Consider the following 17,679-nt stretch of genomic DNA (forward strand, 5'->3'; position numbering starts at 1 on the left):
CCTCTATCACTGCAAAAGTTTAAAAAGCCCATTGTTTCATTTTATATCTGTCAATCTGAGTTTCATAACTCTCCCGTTCTGTCTTTCTCTCAGCCCCGTTATATTAGGAATAAATACATTATTTGCATAATGTAATGTAAAGGGGGAAGCTGCATTGCCCATATTTACCATACACACCTATTCAAACTTCACTCCTGAGACAGCAGTCTGTTATTTCCACCCTTTTCGTTCTCTGACGCTCCCCCTTATTTCTCTCCAGGGTAAAGGAAAGAGTGAGAGAAGGAATAAAAGAGAAAGGTGTTGCATAGTAAGGCCTGTAAGTGTTGCATAGTAACAGTTAGGGAACTTGCAGAGCATTAGCACTAACCCTTCAAGATGAAAAAGAGAGGCAGGCAGAGTTAGAGAGAGAGGGAGAGAGAGGGGGAAGGTTAATTTAGCATATACAGAAACCAGTGCACGGCGCTGGAAACACGGAGTCACATGCAATAAAGCATAGCACAGTGTTGCAGCAGAAGCAGAGAGGAGTTTCCAGACAGAGAGAGAAAGTATGGCTGAGGGGTTAATGCACCTTAAACACACATGCGGCATTAATAGCTGACCTTTCCAGTTTCACGAAAAGTACAGAAAATCTCACTCAGGAGTGTAGGAACGACACTAAAAGTGTGAGAGGGGGGACACGTTAAGGTATGGGAATGATTATCTAACAAAAAGTGGGGGAATACTAGAGCCATGGCACAGTAAAGGCACTGGGGTTTAAATCTGGCCTGCATCCAGAACTCATTCAATCCTCCATTTTCTCAGATGGGTCATGGGTCAAATAAATGACAAATAACACGATAAAGAAAAGAAAAATCTTTACTTAACACATTCCAAGCTACATTTGAATTATTGGTTTCATATAAAAATAGCATTTTTCATGAAGTTTACATTTAACACATCACCCAGTTTTGATGGTTGCAGCATCCTCACTCACACTTATGCATGCATAAAGCACCGTTCACACACAGCCATTCATTTTCCCACTCTCTCTCTCACACACACACACACACACACACACACACACACACACACACACACACACAGGGTGTGTGGAGGTAATGTGGTTGCAGGGTCACATTCTGGTTTTGTTGGGTCAGCCGTAAAGAAGAAAGGGAGGAGAAAGGAAGAGATGGAAGGAAGGGAAATGGATGAGTGTGCAGGAGCGATGGAGGGATGGAGGGAGATATTGACACACTCGCTCTTTTAATTTCCCACATCAAAGGGCTGTTTGAAGACACAGCTGGGAAAAGAATAAAAGAAAGAGTGAAGTTAGTCACTCACCGACTCTCTCTGCCTGCATGCCCTGATGGGGGTCTCTTGGGTGGTTGTTGGTGAGTCTGTTTAAGTCCCTAATCCAAAGGGCGTGTGTGTCTGATTATGTGTGGGGGTGTGTTAGCGGGTTATACCAATCAGCGGTGATTGCTCTGCTGTATGCGTGTGTATGTGAGTGTGTGGTCCTGACGTTCAGTCCGTCACATCACCGAACGCACCAGAGGGAAGACCGGTAGTCTGAGCTCGGTAGTCACAAACCTCACAGACATTACACCAACTCCCACACACTCCTCGATCACGGGGGAAGTGAGACACAGGTGGGGAGCAATAAGTGTCCAGACATCCTGGTACCTCATTACTGTAATATCCCCCATTATGAGACACACACACACACACGTTCATTATGTCCACGTTCACACGCTGCCAGATCTCCCCTCCTGAAATACACGTACACGGCCGCACACAATAATACACACACTGTTTCATTGGCCAACACGCTCACAAACTCAGAAATGGTTTTTGTTGTCTTTTTTTAATAGCTTCTTTTGATGTATCAGCACCCTAGGCAAGAGGGCAGAAGCTTAATTGGAACAATTAAGGCGCTAATGAATTTCAACAGGTGGTTAAAATGCTGAGTTTAAGAACTACTGTTGAAAAGCTGTTTTTTTTTCCCTCATGAATGGGCAGCAGGCTTAGTGAGACTGATGGTTAAACTTACAAGAATGAGACTTAAAATGTCTAGAAAGAGTAGATTCTTTTTAGTTTCAGTTCACAGATAATGCTTAACTAGTGCGTGAACAGTGCTTTTTTTTTTTTTAAAGGAACAGTTCACACAAAACGTATTATTGTGTATGACTTTCTTTTGTTTGTAAAACACAGGAAAAAAGTTGTTTAGCAGAATGTCCTTGTTGCACTTTACCATACAATGAATGTGAAATATGTGAAAAGTGACTTAAAAGTGTAAAAAGAGGAACTACGTTCAACGCTACGTTCAAGACTGTCAGTCCAAATCTGATTTTTTATGCATATCTGATTGAAATCTGTTCAGATTTAGCAAGTGTGAACAGCAAAAAAAATCACATGAAATCCATTTCAGTCTGACTGCTCTGATCGAATTTCACATGCGGAGACTTTCTCACGCCACGTAAAACTTAAACGTCAGACGTTGTTATAGGAAACATGCTGAAAGTCACTGTAGAGACAAGTTTGTGTTGTTGCAAAGTGTCGGATGAGCAGAAAATGACAGTATAAATGAGACATGTTTTGAGACATAGTCCATGTTTTTGCCGTATACCTACTAACTCAATATCATTGCCATATAAACCAATGCAGATATTCCGGAAAACGAAACAGTGGCATTGGACACAAAAATCGGATCTGAGTAGTTGCGATACAGATGTAATGTACAAATGTAACATTTGTAACAAATGTAATTTACAAATGTAACATAAAACATCATAATATACATTACTGATAACAAAAATAAGAAGAAACTGAATTATTTATATAAAATATATTCATATGTGATATGTCATGCAGGGACTTCTAGGAATGTTCTTTACCGTTTATCACCATAAAATAAAAATTAATTAAATTATACAGTACTTCATAGTTTTTACTTGAAAAAAAAACATAAATTTGACAGTTTGACATTTTACAGTAAAACTAATGTGAATAATGCAAATAATCAGTATTTCCTGTATCATTTTACTGTACAAATTACAGACATTTTTTACAGTTGTAGTAAAGGGTAGGTTTTATATATATATATATATATATATATATATATATATATATATATATATATATATATATATATATATATATATATATATATATATATATATGGCACTAGTAAAGCTGAAGTCATGGATTTGGTTCCCAGGGAATGAATGCCATGAACTGATAAAATGTATATATATACATTTGGATAAAAGCACCTGCCAAATTCATAAATGTAAGTAAAATATTTTTATATATATCAATATCAATATTTAATGTTCAAGTCGGCGCTTACTTGGTAACATTTGATAATCTTTTGCACTGCATTCATAATCATAATCACACTTTCATTTCCTAAGCGAAAACCTCAAAGCAGTTCACCATAATTCATTTGGTTATAGTCTAGTTTGTTTTTTACTGCCAAGCTGCATGTGCAATTACAACCATTATTTGTGGAAGCATTTAGTTTTCTCGATTGGAAATTGCTGCATGTTTTAGTTCAACAATGTGTGTTGGGGATGAATAATTATAAGTTTATTAGTCAGTGTTATGGAACAAGTTTCTACTAGTCTAAATAGGCAATAACATGATTTGATAAAAGTGAGGATGTTTAAATTACTCAGCAGTAAAATAAATCAAGCTTTGTTTAATATTCTGTTCTTCAGTGTTTCAGGCCATCATTATGATTATGTTACGTGCAAAACTGCATATCACCACCTCAGTCATGAACACACACACATGTTGGGTTTTCATGTTTTATGGGGACATTACTTAGACATATTGATTTTAATACTGTACAGACTGTATATTCTATCCCCTAACCCTAAACCTATCACAGAAAACTTTGTGGATTAATACATGAAAAAAAAAAAAAGAAAGAAATTTAGTATGATTTATACACTGTTTTCCTCAAGGGGACAAAAAAAATGTCCCCACAAGGACAAGGATTTCGGATACTGCCATCTTTGTGGGGACATTTTGTTCCCATAATGTATGGTATAACTGAACCACACACACACACACAAATTCAACAGTTGGCAGAGCATCGTATGACACTAAATACCTGCAAAAGCATGATCCGATATAATTGAATAATTTCTCTAAACCCCCAAGGGAATTTCAGAGGTGTTGAGAAAGAAATGAGGAAAAAAAAAAAAGAGTGAGAGTGACTGCAGATGAATGTGTGTTGCACTTGTGTGGGAGGAAGTATAAATACAGTGAAAAAGACAGATAATTCTTATGACAGGATGTTGTTCATGTCCTTTGACCCTCGCTAACTGCTCCCACTCTTTGTATGGCAGAGAAGAAAGAGGTGTGTCCTGACCAACCACAATCTGGCAAGCCCCCTTCACCTTTCCCAACCCGCGTACCCCTCTACAGACGTCAGAGAGCAACTGAGTGTGTTAATGGCTCTATGGGAAAAGCAAAAGGGGGGAGAGAGAAAGAATGACACACCGCAGGAAGATAATCATTGGGCAATAAAATGACGTCTCAGAATCTTTCTCACAATGCAGCAAACACTAGCATGTATGAACACACGTGCACAGGAAACCACAACACTGCTGGATTACACCTCTGCCAAATGATATTCAGTCACATGGAGGAGAACAGTAAATCTGTTGTATACAAGCCAAAAGGACACTAGGGCTGTATAAAATTATAGATTTTCTGATTAATCTTAATTTGATTTTTAAAATCCCAAGATTGATCTTTTGCTTTATGCCTGTGTTTCCTGTGTACTTTTCAGCATTGCTGCACCCCTGCTGCTGAATCTACAAGCCCACTGCAAAAGAAGTCATTTTAACAGAGTCTGAATTAAATATTATAAAATAACCAAGGGTATGTATGAGAAAATAATGGCAAGACATTTCTCTCTATTTAGCTGCACTTGTAGGCTCATGAGCAGTGTAGTTTAATTCACATTCAAATGACTTTTATGAACTGTTTTTTGTTAGTGAATCAAAACATAGCTCGGCCAGCATAGTCCAGACCAGATAATAAAGAAATGGTCATTTGAATAATTTAACACTTCATTTCTTTGGTTCAGTTGATTATTACATCTGTCAAATAAAAAGAAATTGAATTGCACAGTTCAACTGTTGCTATTTAAAGGATTAGTTCACCCAAAAATGAAAATTATCCCATGATTTACACAACCCCAAGCAATCCTAGGTGTGTATGACTATCTTCTTTCAGACGAACTCAATCGGAGATATGTTTAAAAATATCCTGGCTCTTCCAAGCTTTAGAATTGTATTGAATGGGGGCAAGATTTTGAAGCCCAAAAAATGCAACCATCTATCATAAATATAATCCATATGAATCCAGGGGGTTAATAAAGGCCTTCTGAAACAAAGCAATTTTTTTTTTGTATGAAAAATATCTGTATTTAAAACTTTATTAACTATAATAACTAGCTTCCGACAGGCGGCCGTATGCATCAATTTGTGGCGGAAGAGCAAACCCTGACCCGAAGCATGACGCAATGACGAACATGGAAGCTCAGAGGACAAAACACTGGTCATGAATTAGGAGTCTAAAATGAGAAATTTTAAAGAGAAATGTCGGAGGATTTCAATATAAGAGAAGAGGAGCTTGAGATTGTTGCACAGTCCTCTTTTTTTTTAAACCGTGGGAGGTGTCTAAAGCTTATGCTACTCATACATACTACATCATACATCACGTCACGGATTGGCTCAAGTTGCGCAGTATGCGTACGGCCATCTGCTGGAAGCTAGTTATTTTAGTTAAAGGGATAGTTCACCCAAAAAGGAAAATTTGATGTTTATCTGGTTACCCCCAGGGCATCCAAGATGTAGATGACTTTTTTTCTTCAGTCGAACGCAAATTATGATTTTTAACTGCAACCGCTGCCGTCTGTCAGTCAAACAATAGCAGTGATTGGGAACTTGAACAATAAGAGTCGAAAAAACTTCCATAGACAAATCCAAATTAAAACCTGCGGCTCTTGACGGCACATTGATGTCCTAAGACACGAAACGATCGGTTTGTGCGAGAAACCAAACAGTATTTATATAATTTTTTACCTCTAATATACCACTATGTCCAACTTTGTTCAGCTTCCGGCTAGTGAGGTCTGATCGCGCTCTGACAGCGGCAGTGATGTCTCGCGCTCATTGAAGTATATGGGCGAGACATCACTTCCGTCAACAGAACGCGTTTTTTGACCTCACTAACAGGAAGCTGAACAAAGTTGGACATAGTGGTGTATTAGAGGTAAAAATTATATAAATAATGTTCGGTTTCTCGCACAAACCGATCGTTTCGTGTCTTAGGACATTAATGTGTCGTCACGAGCCGCAGGTTTTAATTTTGATTTGTCTAAGCAAGTTTTATTTACTGTTATAGTTGAAGTTCCCATCTACTGCTATTATTTGAATGACAGACGGCAGCGGTTGCAGTTAAAAATCATAATTTGCGCTCGACTGAAGAAAAAAAGTCATCTACATCTTGAATGCCCTGGGGGTAAGCAGATAAACATAAAATTTTAAAACTTTAGTTAGTGTGTAATATTGTTGTTAGAGTATAAATAAAATCTGTAAAATTTTAAAGCTCAAAGTTCAATGCCAAGCGAGATATTTTATTTAACAGAAGTCGCCTACATCGAACGGCCAGTTTGGACTACATCCCTCTACTTCCTTCTTTAATGACGTCACTAAAACAGTTTTTTGACTAACCTCCGCCCACAGGAATACACAAAAAAGGGGGCGTGGTCTTGTTGCGCTCCCACGGAGAAGAGCAAGAGTTGCGTTTGTAGAGTGTGTTTGTCGCCATGTCGTCGAAACGGTGTTATTTTCATCCCGCAGTCCAATCACCTTTGTTTGGCCTTCCCAGGGACGCTGTACTTAGAGATCAATGGTTACAATTTATGTTTAACTCGGTTCCCGAAAATTATAATCCACATGTAAAACTATGTGCAGCACATTTTGCTGAGGACAGCTTCCTCAATCTCAATCAGTTTAATGCCGGATTCGCACAAAGATTATTCTTGAAAGATGGAGCAGTTCCCTCTTTGTCTGGAGAAGGCGTTGTTTATGGACCACAATCGGTAAGCTGGTAAGCTGCTGTCGAATCACAACACAGGAACCGCTGGCACAATCAGAACTCGTTACGTATTTCTGAAGGAGGGACTTCATAGAACAAGGAAGTCATCAGCCCGTTTTTATGACAGTGGAAACAGCGGTATACAGATAAGTAAATTATGTGAAAAACACTGTGTTTTTTTACACGCAAAACATGAACACATGTTATATTGCACACTATAAACACAATCAAAGCTTCAAAAAACACGAAAAACGGGATCTTTAATGAAGTTTTAAGCTTACAAAAACCCATCGCTTCAGAAGGCCTTTATTACCCTCCTGGAGCCGTCTGGATTATTTTTATGATTTTTTGGGGCTTCAAAATCTTGCCCCCCTATACAATACCATCATAAATCTTGGAAAAGCCAGGATATTTTTAAATATATCTCTGATTGTGTTTGTCTGAAAGAAGATAGTCATATACAGCTAGGATGGCTTGAGGGTGAGTAAATCATGAGATCATTTTCATTTTTGAACTATCCCTTTAACAGATATAATCATTGTTGTGATTTTTTTTTTTTTAAATGAACATTCTCAAGTTACAAGGTTCCTGTGTAATTTACAGCAATACTTGAGAAAGAGTTTCTATTATATAAGAAGAGTTTCTAATATATATATATATATATATATATATATATATATATATAATGAACCAAAATCAAATCAAATCTGGAAACATGCATGAATACCCAGCATTTTTAATTCACCCCATACACAAGGGTGAGTTCATGTAACTAAGTAAGTGTCTTATGCGCACACACAGAGTTGGATTGCAACTTACCCACTTTGAATTTATCTCTAAATCTGACGTATTGGAGTGTCCAGATGATATTTTATTTCCTTAACACACACATACAAACACTGACTGAATCTGGTTACGAAAATTCTCCTAAATGGTAATAAGTAGTTGTAAATCACTCACGGCAGTAGCTGTCTTCCGGTCCTTAGAGCTTGGCAGGAGTCTGCAGATATTACCCTGACGCACACAAACACACACTCTGATGCAAGCTGCTTGCTGGAAGACATTAAGATGGTATAAGAGAGAATGAGTGTGCATTGTGGTCAGGTCAGTAGGTGAAATTAAATATTTCATTAAAAATGAGGAAAAGAGGAAATAAAAGTAACTATCCTCTCTTAAATCATGTGTTTGAGGTTGAGTATTTTTTTATTCATTTTCATTTATTTACTATAATACATATTGTATTTTTAACATGCTCTAGAATAAAGACTTTTGAATAAGCAAAAGGTCAGAGAGAGACCAAGGGAGAGAAAGAAAATAGGAGAACAGAAGGAATATGGAGGACAACCCACGCAAAAAGTAACGATCTACAGGATGGGCTAGTCTTTCCATACTCTCTGGGCCCTCTCTCCCCCCTCTTCTTTCGTCTCATCTGTCCATCTCATGAGCATGTTAACATTTTGCAGACTTCAGTTCAGTCTGTTAAAGCACACGCATACAAACACAGGAATGCTGACCGTCCCGCTCTTAGTCTGCTTAAACATTCTTTCCTCACCTGTCATTGTATGTGTCTTGTCTGTATCTCAGACCGTCACTTTCCCAGTCTGTCTCAAAAATCATTGTGCTCAGGATTTTTTTTTCTTGTTTTCCAGTAAAAAAAACAAAAACAAAAACTAAACATCCTTAAAATTAATTTACTTGAGAAGAGAAATGTTGTACTTCCATATCAGACACTATCCCCTGATTTCACAGACAAGGCTTAAATCTAGTACCAGACTAAAATGCATGTTTGAGCTATTTTGACTGAAAGCAACTTGCACTGACATTTCTTAAAATGTGTCTAAAGATGCACACCAGTAATGTTTTTTTCTTAAATTCTCGCTTAATCAAAGCCCTGTCTGTGAAACCGGCCATTATCTTGAATTAAATGTTTATTACTACTTTTAAGTTTATTTACTTTTTTAAAAGCATGAATCCAATAATGTAATATTAGCATTCACACATGTTCTTTGAAAACGAGTCACTTTCACAAATCTAAAACCAACTTTTTAGCACATGCATATTATACACATACACACACGTCTTTTTGACCTCCATCTGTTCTATGATCTTTCCATCTTTCACCGCCTCTCCATCTCTCTTCATCTTGGCGGAAGAGTAGGTGTTGGAGGAGAGGGCTAAACATAAACCGGGGACTGCTAAACAATAACAAAAACAAGCGGATGGAACCAGGATTGAAATATGTAAACAGGTCTGATCACAAATATGGTATGTCTCTCTCTCTCTTTCTCTCTCTCTGAGAAACTTAATCAAGGTCAGCTGAAAAAGAACTAAAGACTGATGAGACAAAAGGAAAATACAAGACAACAAGCGTGAGTGGGGCTATTTTTAGCACATTCTTTGTAGCTAAAAAAAGACACCCAGGAGACATTAGGCATTCTCAGTGTCTTTGTCAGTCTCGTCTGATAGCTCACAAGAGAGCAGCGTCACAAGCGGCCAAAGGCCAAACTCATCACCCTCCCCTTTACTGGAGACCTTCTGTTACACATGAACTGGACCCTCCCTTTACTGGACCCCTTTTTGCTCCCCTCCTGCGTCACAGAGGGCTAACTGGAGGGCTGTGTGTTTTCTAAGGAAGGAATCTCACAGCTCAAAAACAGAGGATAGGAAAAGTAAAGATAAAGCAAGGGACGTGGAGCAGGATGAGATACGATGGACGGCTGATGTCGGCTGACAGAATGGCAGTGGGAAGGTGAGAAAGAGGGTGAGAATGTATCGGAGAAAGGAGACAAAAGAGCTTGGAATGCTCCAACGTCATTGGATTGTCCCACTGACTGGGTTTTCATCGTGACCCCAGTGATATCAAAGAGGGAAACCTTTGGAGGGCATTCTCATGCTCTCAGTCGTGTGACTAATGCCAACCAACATCCGCACCACTTGCAAAAATGTGCCATTTAGTCCCACACTCAATCGGCTCAAAGTACAAAGATCGCTAATCTCCACTTTCCAATAACTTGCCCATTTCCATTGTGCTGTTAAGCAATGATCCTCTTTATGTCTTCCTGTCTAAGAGATTTTAAGGAGATTTACATTCATTCTTACTGTGTGAAGTAGCCTATAATCACTTAATATAACACAAACTACAGCAAATAATAAAACAACCTATATTCCTCTGTACAAAGTTTATGTCAACAGTTTTTATTAATCAATAGTACCAGTATTATAGGGTGGGACAATCTCCCCTGGAGTCATCAATGAGCCCCTCAGGAGGCCATTGTGCCACTACACCCTGTTTGACAGCTACCTTGTATGCCAGGCTTTTCATTGGCACCATTATAGAGTCTTTGGTAGACCGGGCTGTCAGCAACTCATTGTTTAGTAACTCATGTTTTGTCTTGCTAGCTGTAATCTTGTGGGGTCTGATGCCACCCTCATGGTGGTGCTGGCTCTTTGCCTGTGCTCAGTGGTGGACATGGACAATATTCATTTTTAGTTGTTTTCTCGCTCATCACTTACAGTCTGGAACTGCTAAGAGATTCTTCAAAGAAACGCCAACTCACCTGTCAATCAATCATCCATCCATCCATGCTACAATTTCAGTCGTATACGACTCTTGGTGATTCTATGGCTTAAGCTGGGCAAACATTTAACGACTAGCTAAAACATTCTAAGACTGTGTTCAACAACATACAGCGATTGTTTTCTGCGACTGAAGCAGATTTATATACTTACACATGGAATTAGTCAATTTAAGACTCTCTTTGATACAGAAACATATCCTGTGTGAGTTTGATTTTAATGTTGATAATATATTATATGAGCAAGAATGCATCTTTCCACACAATTGCAAATGTGACATTGATTATATACAACAGTTCATCAAACAAAAAGATAATATGTGACGTACATTTTAAATACAGTATTGTCAATATTGTTTGCTCTATTTTGCAACAAAATAATACTTCCAACGAAAGCCACAGCAGAACTGTTGTGCGTCTCCAAGCAACAAAGTGGTGTTTCGTGAATGAATCTGCGGCTTTGAACGAAGCAGGAAAATCAATGATTCAATGACCCATTCGTAAATACTGCCACTTGCTTCGTTACTGAATGAATGACTCGATGACTCACTCATTAAGAAAGTGCCGCCACCTACTGGTGGCTTTTTGAAATTTAAAAGTCTCTTCTTTTTTTTTTAACCATTTCATATTTGTGTTAAAACTTTTTCATTTATAACATTCTCATAACATTATTTATGCTATTGTAATTGCATTCATGCCAGCTCTGAGCAGCATTAAACTGTGTAAATACAGTGGGTACGGAAAGTATTCAGACCCCCTTAACTGTTTCACTCTTTGTTATATTGCAGCCATTTGCTAAAATCATTTAAGTTCATTTTTTTCCCTCATTAATGGTTCTACACCTTCATTTAAGTCCAGCTGTGTTTGATTATACTGATTGGACTTGATTAGGAAAGCCACACACCTGTCTATATAAGACCTTACAGCTCACAGTGCATGTCAGAGCAAATGAGAATCATGAGGTCAAAGGAACTGCCTGAAGAGCTCAGAGACAGAATTGTGGCAAGGCACAGATCTGGCCAAAGTTACAAAAACATTTCTGCTGCACTTAAGGTTCCTAAGAGCACAGAAACCAACCTGGAGAAAACCAGGCACTGCTCATCACCTGTCCAATACAGTCCCAACAGTGAAGCATGGTGGTGGCAGCATCATGCTGTGGGGGTGTTTTTCAGCAGCAGGGACAGGACGACTGGTTGCAATCGAGGGAAAGATGAATGCGGCCAAGTACAGGGATATCCTGGATGAAAACCTTCTCCAGAGTGCTCAGGACATCAGACTGGGCCGAAGGTTTACCTTCCAACAAGACAATGACCCTAAGCACACAGCTAAAATAACGAAGGAGTGGCTTCACAACAACTCTGTGACTGTTCTTGAATGGCCCAGCCAGAGCCCTGACTTAAACCCAATTGAGTGTCTCTGGAGAGACCTAAAAATGGCTGTCCACCAACGTTTACCATCCAGCCTGACAGAACTGGAGAGGATCTGCAAGGAGGAATGGCAGAGGATCCCCAAATCCAGGTGTGACAAACTTGTTGCATCTTTCCCAAAAAGACTCATGGCTGTATTAGATCAAAAGGGTGCTTCTACTAAATACTGAGCAAAGGGTCTGAATACTTAGGACCATGTGATATTTCAGTTTTTCTTTTTTAATAAATCTGCAAAAATGTCAACAATTCTGTTTTTTTCTGTCAATATGGGGTGCTGTGTGTACATTAATGAGGAAAAAAATGAACTTAAATGATTTTAGCAAGTGGCTGCAATATAACAAAGAGTGAAAAATTTAAGGGGGTCTGAATACTTTCCATACCCACTGTACATCTACATGTAGCTTGTGCCACTGCAGTGCAAAGATGGGTTTTGTTGATGATTTCATTTGATTTCAAAATGATTTTCATTTTAATTTATTGATTTATCATATTAATAAATTATTGGAATTTTACTAATTTGACTTAAAACATGAGATATAGGCTATTTAATATGGATAGAAAAACTTTGCATTTATAAAGCTAAAAAAGGTGTGATTGTAGTCTATGTAGAAGAGAGGGGGTATTTAGAAGGATGCCTCAGAGGGTACGCTTACGCTACTGTAAAAATTTTGGGAACCACTGGTTTAGATGAGTATGTAAATATGTGCTGCACTCTTTACTCCTAATAACAAAATTAACAAAAATGACAGCGGTGAGAAAACAGCAATTAAGAAAGCATCAGATAATAGCGATGTGCTTTTTTTTTTTTTTTTGCACCAGCTCTGCAATTCGTCACTCCAGTTATGTCATGCTTATTTATACAACACTTTATACAATAGATCTCTTTAAAGCAAGCGGCTTTACAGTATAAAAACATGAAAAACAGTTTCAGTGTTGCTTTCAATTAAAATTACAACTTCAATTGTTACAATAAAGCAGCTCTACGGTGTGTTCATGATTTTACTCACTGTTACGACCCGGCTCAAAGTCACAACATAAAGAGGACACTTGACAAAATAGGTTTCAGTAAAGAAAATATAAATGTATTTCAGGTTAATCAAATAATGTCTAGGGTCAAAATGTTAAAGAATAATAAAAGAAACAACAAATCAAATAACTTTTGGAAATGGGGTTTGTGGACACCAAAATATCAACCCACTCTTCAAACAAAGACACAAAAACAAAAATGAGAGAGAGAGCGCTCAAATCTATGAGCCTCTTAAATAGAGTGCCACAGGTGCGGCCCATGATCAGCACTGGAATCCCGCCCATCAAGGAGGAGCCTCTGTCTCTGCAATCTCACAAAAAAAAAAAAAGAAAAAGAAAATAAAGAGCAGGACTGTAACACTCACGTATGAACTCAACGGACTGAAGAGAAGAAATAAACTGGAGAGGATTTCTACCTCAAAGAAAGAGGGGCCCTAAAGTGCACTAACCATAATCGCCACAGACCAATGGTAGTTCGAAGGTGTGTACCAGCCAGAGCTGGTTTTCCAGAAAGTTCATTTTGACATGCTTTGTTTTGGTCTGATTTTGTTCAAAATGATGTCTTATATGATATCATTCATAGATTTCACTTTAAGAATATCAGGGCCTTAAGACTGACTGTTTTCTGTGGAACGCAAAAGAAGTTATCTTGAATTTTTTTTGTCCATACAATGAGTCAATAGACCTTAGTCAGGGTAGTGCCATATTTAATTTTTAACAGGAATGAAAACAAGGGTGTGAGGGACAGAAGTACAGTGTGACCAATTGATTGCAGTGTTAATGAATTTTGCTCAATATTTTTTCCAAAGTCTTTCAGTAGAAAAACTCAAAAAATTGAGTTTTTAAGCTTGCATGAGATCTAGGCCCTTTATACAGCCCATACCATTGTAAAGACTGTCTATCAGTCACAGCCTCATTTTCATCTGTGTAGAATTCAATATGGCGTCGACCCTGAATAAGGTTTATGTGATCCAGTTGTTTGGGGCTACACTGACTTTCATTTTATGAGCAAAAACAGTCAAATCATTCATCAAAACATTATTTGAGGTTTGTTCTCAGGTGTGACAAGCATGGTTGAACATATTCGATGTGCTCTATGTATGTGTGTTGATCAATGTGAATAAATGTGAATAAAATCCTTAATTATATCTGATTTCTTTTACAATCTCTTTATACATTTTTGAAGCGTCAAAGTTTTGAGGTAAGGGACATAAATCTTGCAGGTTTCATGAACGTTTTTTGGTTTAGAATGACATGAAGGTAGTTGATGACATAATGTAACTTTTAGGAGAACTATCCCTTTAAAAGTGCCCTCTGATCATGTCGCCATTTCAGATGGCCTTGAAAAACAACCGTATTGCTTAAAGATCAGTCTCATGTAACAGGAAGTCAGAGTTTAGGGTATGAACGGTCAGTTTCACATTCCAAAGCTGAAACAATCCCACTCCATCTTACTCAGTCACTTTCCCTCTCAGTGTCTGTCACTGAAACTTACTGTATGTCATAATGACCGTTCTATATTTATACAACTGTTTACATGGCCAATTAACCTCCCACGGTCAAAGGATCATTGAAGCACACCATCCTAATACTAAATGCTCCTCCAATACCACCCACTCAGAACCCCTCTATCTCTTGCTCAAGACGCTCCATTAGATCCCTTGACATACACACACACTCCAGCACATTTCATCGTCTTGTAGGTATGAAAGGAATGTGAGGAATGGCAGAGTCATAGATAGAGGGAATTTCCCTGAAGGACAGCAGACATGTAAGAAAGTATGAACAGACAGAAAGTGGGGAAAGGGGGTGGATGGAGAATGGGGTGAGGAGTACAGCAAAGAAGAGAAAAAGAGAGTTGAATCTTTGATGAAGAAAACAGACACTCAACGGTACAATAGGGCATCATTACTCAAACACTTCTGACTGGATCAGTCACACCACCTAAGCATGACTCAACCTGAACTAATCCTGGATCAGTGACAGCTCCTCTAAATCTGTTTGTCTGTCACCAAGCTGACAATGATGTCAGATCAGAGCCTTTACCTGTAACAAACAATCCACTGGACTTTCACTGCAAATCACATTGAGTGACTCCCGCACCAGTCGTCCACCTTTGACCTCAAGTTCACCCCAGAATTACAACAAACAGGTCAATGACATACAAGAAATCTAGTTTAAAATATGAAGAAATGAAGATATGAAGAAATGTATTTTTGTTGGTTTCATAAGGTTTTTAAAAGCCGTTTAAAAAAAAAGTTAAAAATGTTTTAATATTGTTTAACTTAACCATCAAGTAAAAACATGAAACGCCCACTGCTGTGATTGGCTAAGATCTTTGCATATGAAATGTGTTGATTATAGCATTACATTTAGATCATGGCATGAAAGGTTGCAGTGATGAACATTGTAGTAACCAATCACAGACATGATGTTGAGCACATGAAAGCAGTGATCTTGTCATTGCAACTCAATTTCTGCACACTAACGAATGCTTTCATCATAACTAACAGTGCACTCTAAAAATGCTGGGTTAAAAACAACCCAAGTTGGGTTGAAAATGGACAAACCCAGCAATTGGGTTGTTTTAACCCAGCGGTAGGGTTAAATGTTTGCCCAACCTGCTGGGTAGTTTTATTTAACTCAACTATTGTTTAAAAATTACTGTATTGCTTAATTAAAATTAACCCAAAATATGTTGGAAATTAACATTAATGTTCAATGAATAATTATTAAACAATAAACATTTATAAAATTGCTTATTAATAAATCAATATAAATAAACTATTAAATTTATATTAATAAAATATTAAAGCTTATTAATAAACATTCACCTTTTGTCTATTGTTGTTGTCTCTAATTGCATCTGGTTTTTAATTTCCCATCTATTTTGGGTTCATTTTAAGCTAGCCATATAGCAATTTTTAAATAATAGTTGGTTTAAATAAAACTACCCAGCAGGTTGGGCAAACATTTAACCCAACTGCTGGGTTAAAACAACCCAATCGCTGGGTTTGTCAATTTCCAACCCAACTTGGGTTGTTTTTAACCCAGCATTTTTTAGAATGTGCAAACGTGATGTAACTAAGAGATCTGTTGAATAAAATGGGAGTTTTGGCACGAATCCAGAACTCGAAACTCAAGCTGTTTCATTGACATCTCCAGCGATTGTAAAGGAAGCGTTCTTTGATCGCTTTCTATATATAATTTAATCACCATTTAAATAACAGATTATTTTCATCCTATAAGAGAAACAACGTGAAGTTGACCGTTTGGTCACTGGTTTGATTTACTGACACATAGACAAAGAACATCTGACTGTACATTACATATTCAGATCAGGCATTAGAATTAACAGATTTACTTACATGTTGTTGCATTATTACTGTCGAGTCCATGTCGAAAAAGTCTATTTGCAAAGTCTGCGCCAAAATGCGACTGATTTACCAAAGAATCCACAGTGAAATGTACCAAATGCAAATAAATAATGTTCAACTGAGACATTCACATTGTTGAATATATTCTTAGCATTAGGATCCTTTGTAAGGGAATGTCATTTTTAGTCCTCTATCGCTCTTCTCTCCTCGTTGTCTAACTAACACGCCAGTGGACGGGGCTGACATAGATAAGCACATTCCGTGACAAATCTTTTGCTGGGATTGGTGTCAATAAGAGCTTTTATTGGACTAACAAGGAAGTGAATCTTACAGGATATTCTTATAGTGCGATGACCTCTTATATATCAAAAGCTTAAGGAAAAGATGATTTCTCAATTCATGACCCCTTTAAAATATACTTATCAAGGTAAAAAATAAAATTTAAACAAATATCAAATTATTCATTCATAAATATTACGTTTTTTGGGAGTCGCAACATGCCATTTTAAAATCTGAACTAACCTTGCCTTGTCATAAAACAGTCAAATTATCTGATACAGTCAGATTTAAATACATTCATGAGGGTCTGCAGATGTAATTTTTGACTTTGATCTTGTTTGACAAAAAATATATATAAATTAATAATTAAAATATTCATTGTAGAACAGCTGTATTCAAGTCACCGCATGTATGAATTGCATTTTTAATGTATTTCTGAATAAATTTATAGATCTGAATTGAAAAAAAGTGTCAAGTCATTGACCCCGGCTTTAATAAACTTACAAAATATGGGCAAGAATGAAAGCAAAGAAGAGGGATCAGATTACAGGACCGCCGGGGTTGATTTCCCCGTTTCCTGACGTTACATCATCATTTGAACCGGCCGGGCCTTAAGCAAGCACATGCCATATGCCTCCCACCCAGAACACACACAGTCTTGACAAAAGAGGCATCAGTCTCTCTATATTTGGGCCGAATGTGTATAGATCAGCTCTGGGAGGAGTCTGGGAAAGGATCGAGACTGATTCTAAAGCTGCAGTATGATTATGGCTCATCTGGATAAATGCAAGAAGGCATGAGTAAGAGAAACAGAGACACAAATTTCCATACCCTCTTTAGATAATACAATATTGTTGAACAGAATGGGAGGAACAAACAGCTATGTCATCTCCTGTT

The 17,679-nt window shown here is 37.7% G+C and overlaps 1 long non-coding RNA gene across 1 annotated transcript; it reads right to left on the reverse strand.

Annotated features, from left to right (window-relative positions):
• Positions 1 to 3,164: 3,164 nt before the first annotated feature.
• Positions 3,165 to 16,781, reverse strand: LOC137025799 (uncharacterized). Its single transcript, XR_010895850.1, has 3 exons — positions 16,495 to 16,781; positions 8,059 to 8,151; positions 3,165 to 4,445 (listed from the first exon to the last, which is right to left on the reverse strand). It is a non-coding gene; the product is annotated as an uncharacterized lncRNA (long non-coding RNA).
• Between the last annotated feature and the right edge of the window lie 898 nt (positions 16,782 to 17,679).

Source organism: Chanodichthys erythropterus, chromosome 2 (assembly GCF_024489055.1).
Source record: "Chanodichthys erythropterus isolate Z2021 chromosome 2, ASM2448905v1, whole genome shotgun sequence".
NCBI lineage: Eukaryota > Metazoa > Chordata > Actinopteri > Cypriniformes > Xenocyprididae > Chanodichthys > Chanodichthys erythropterus.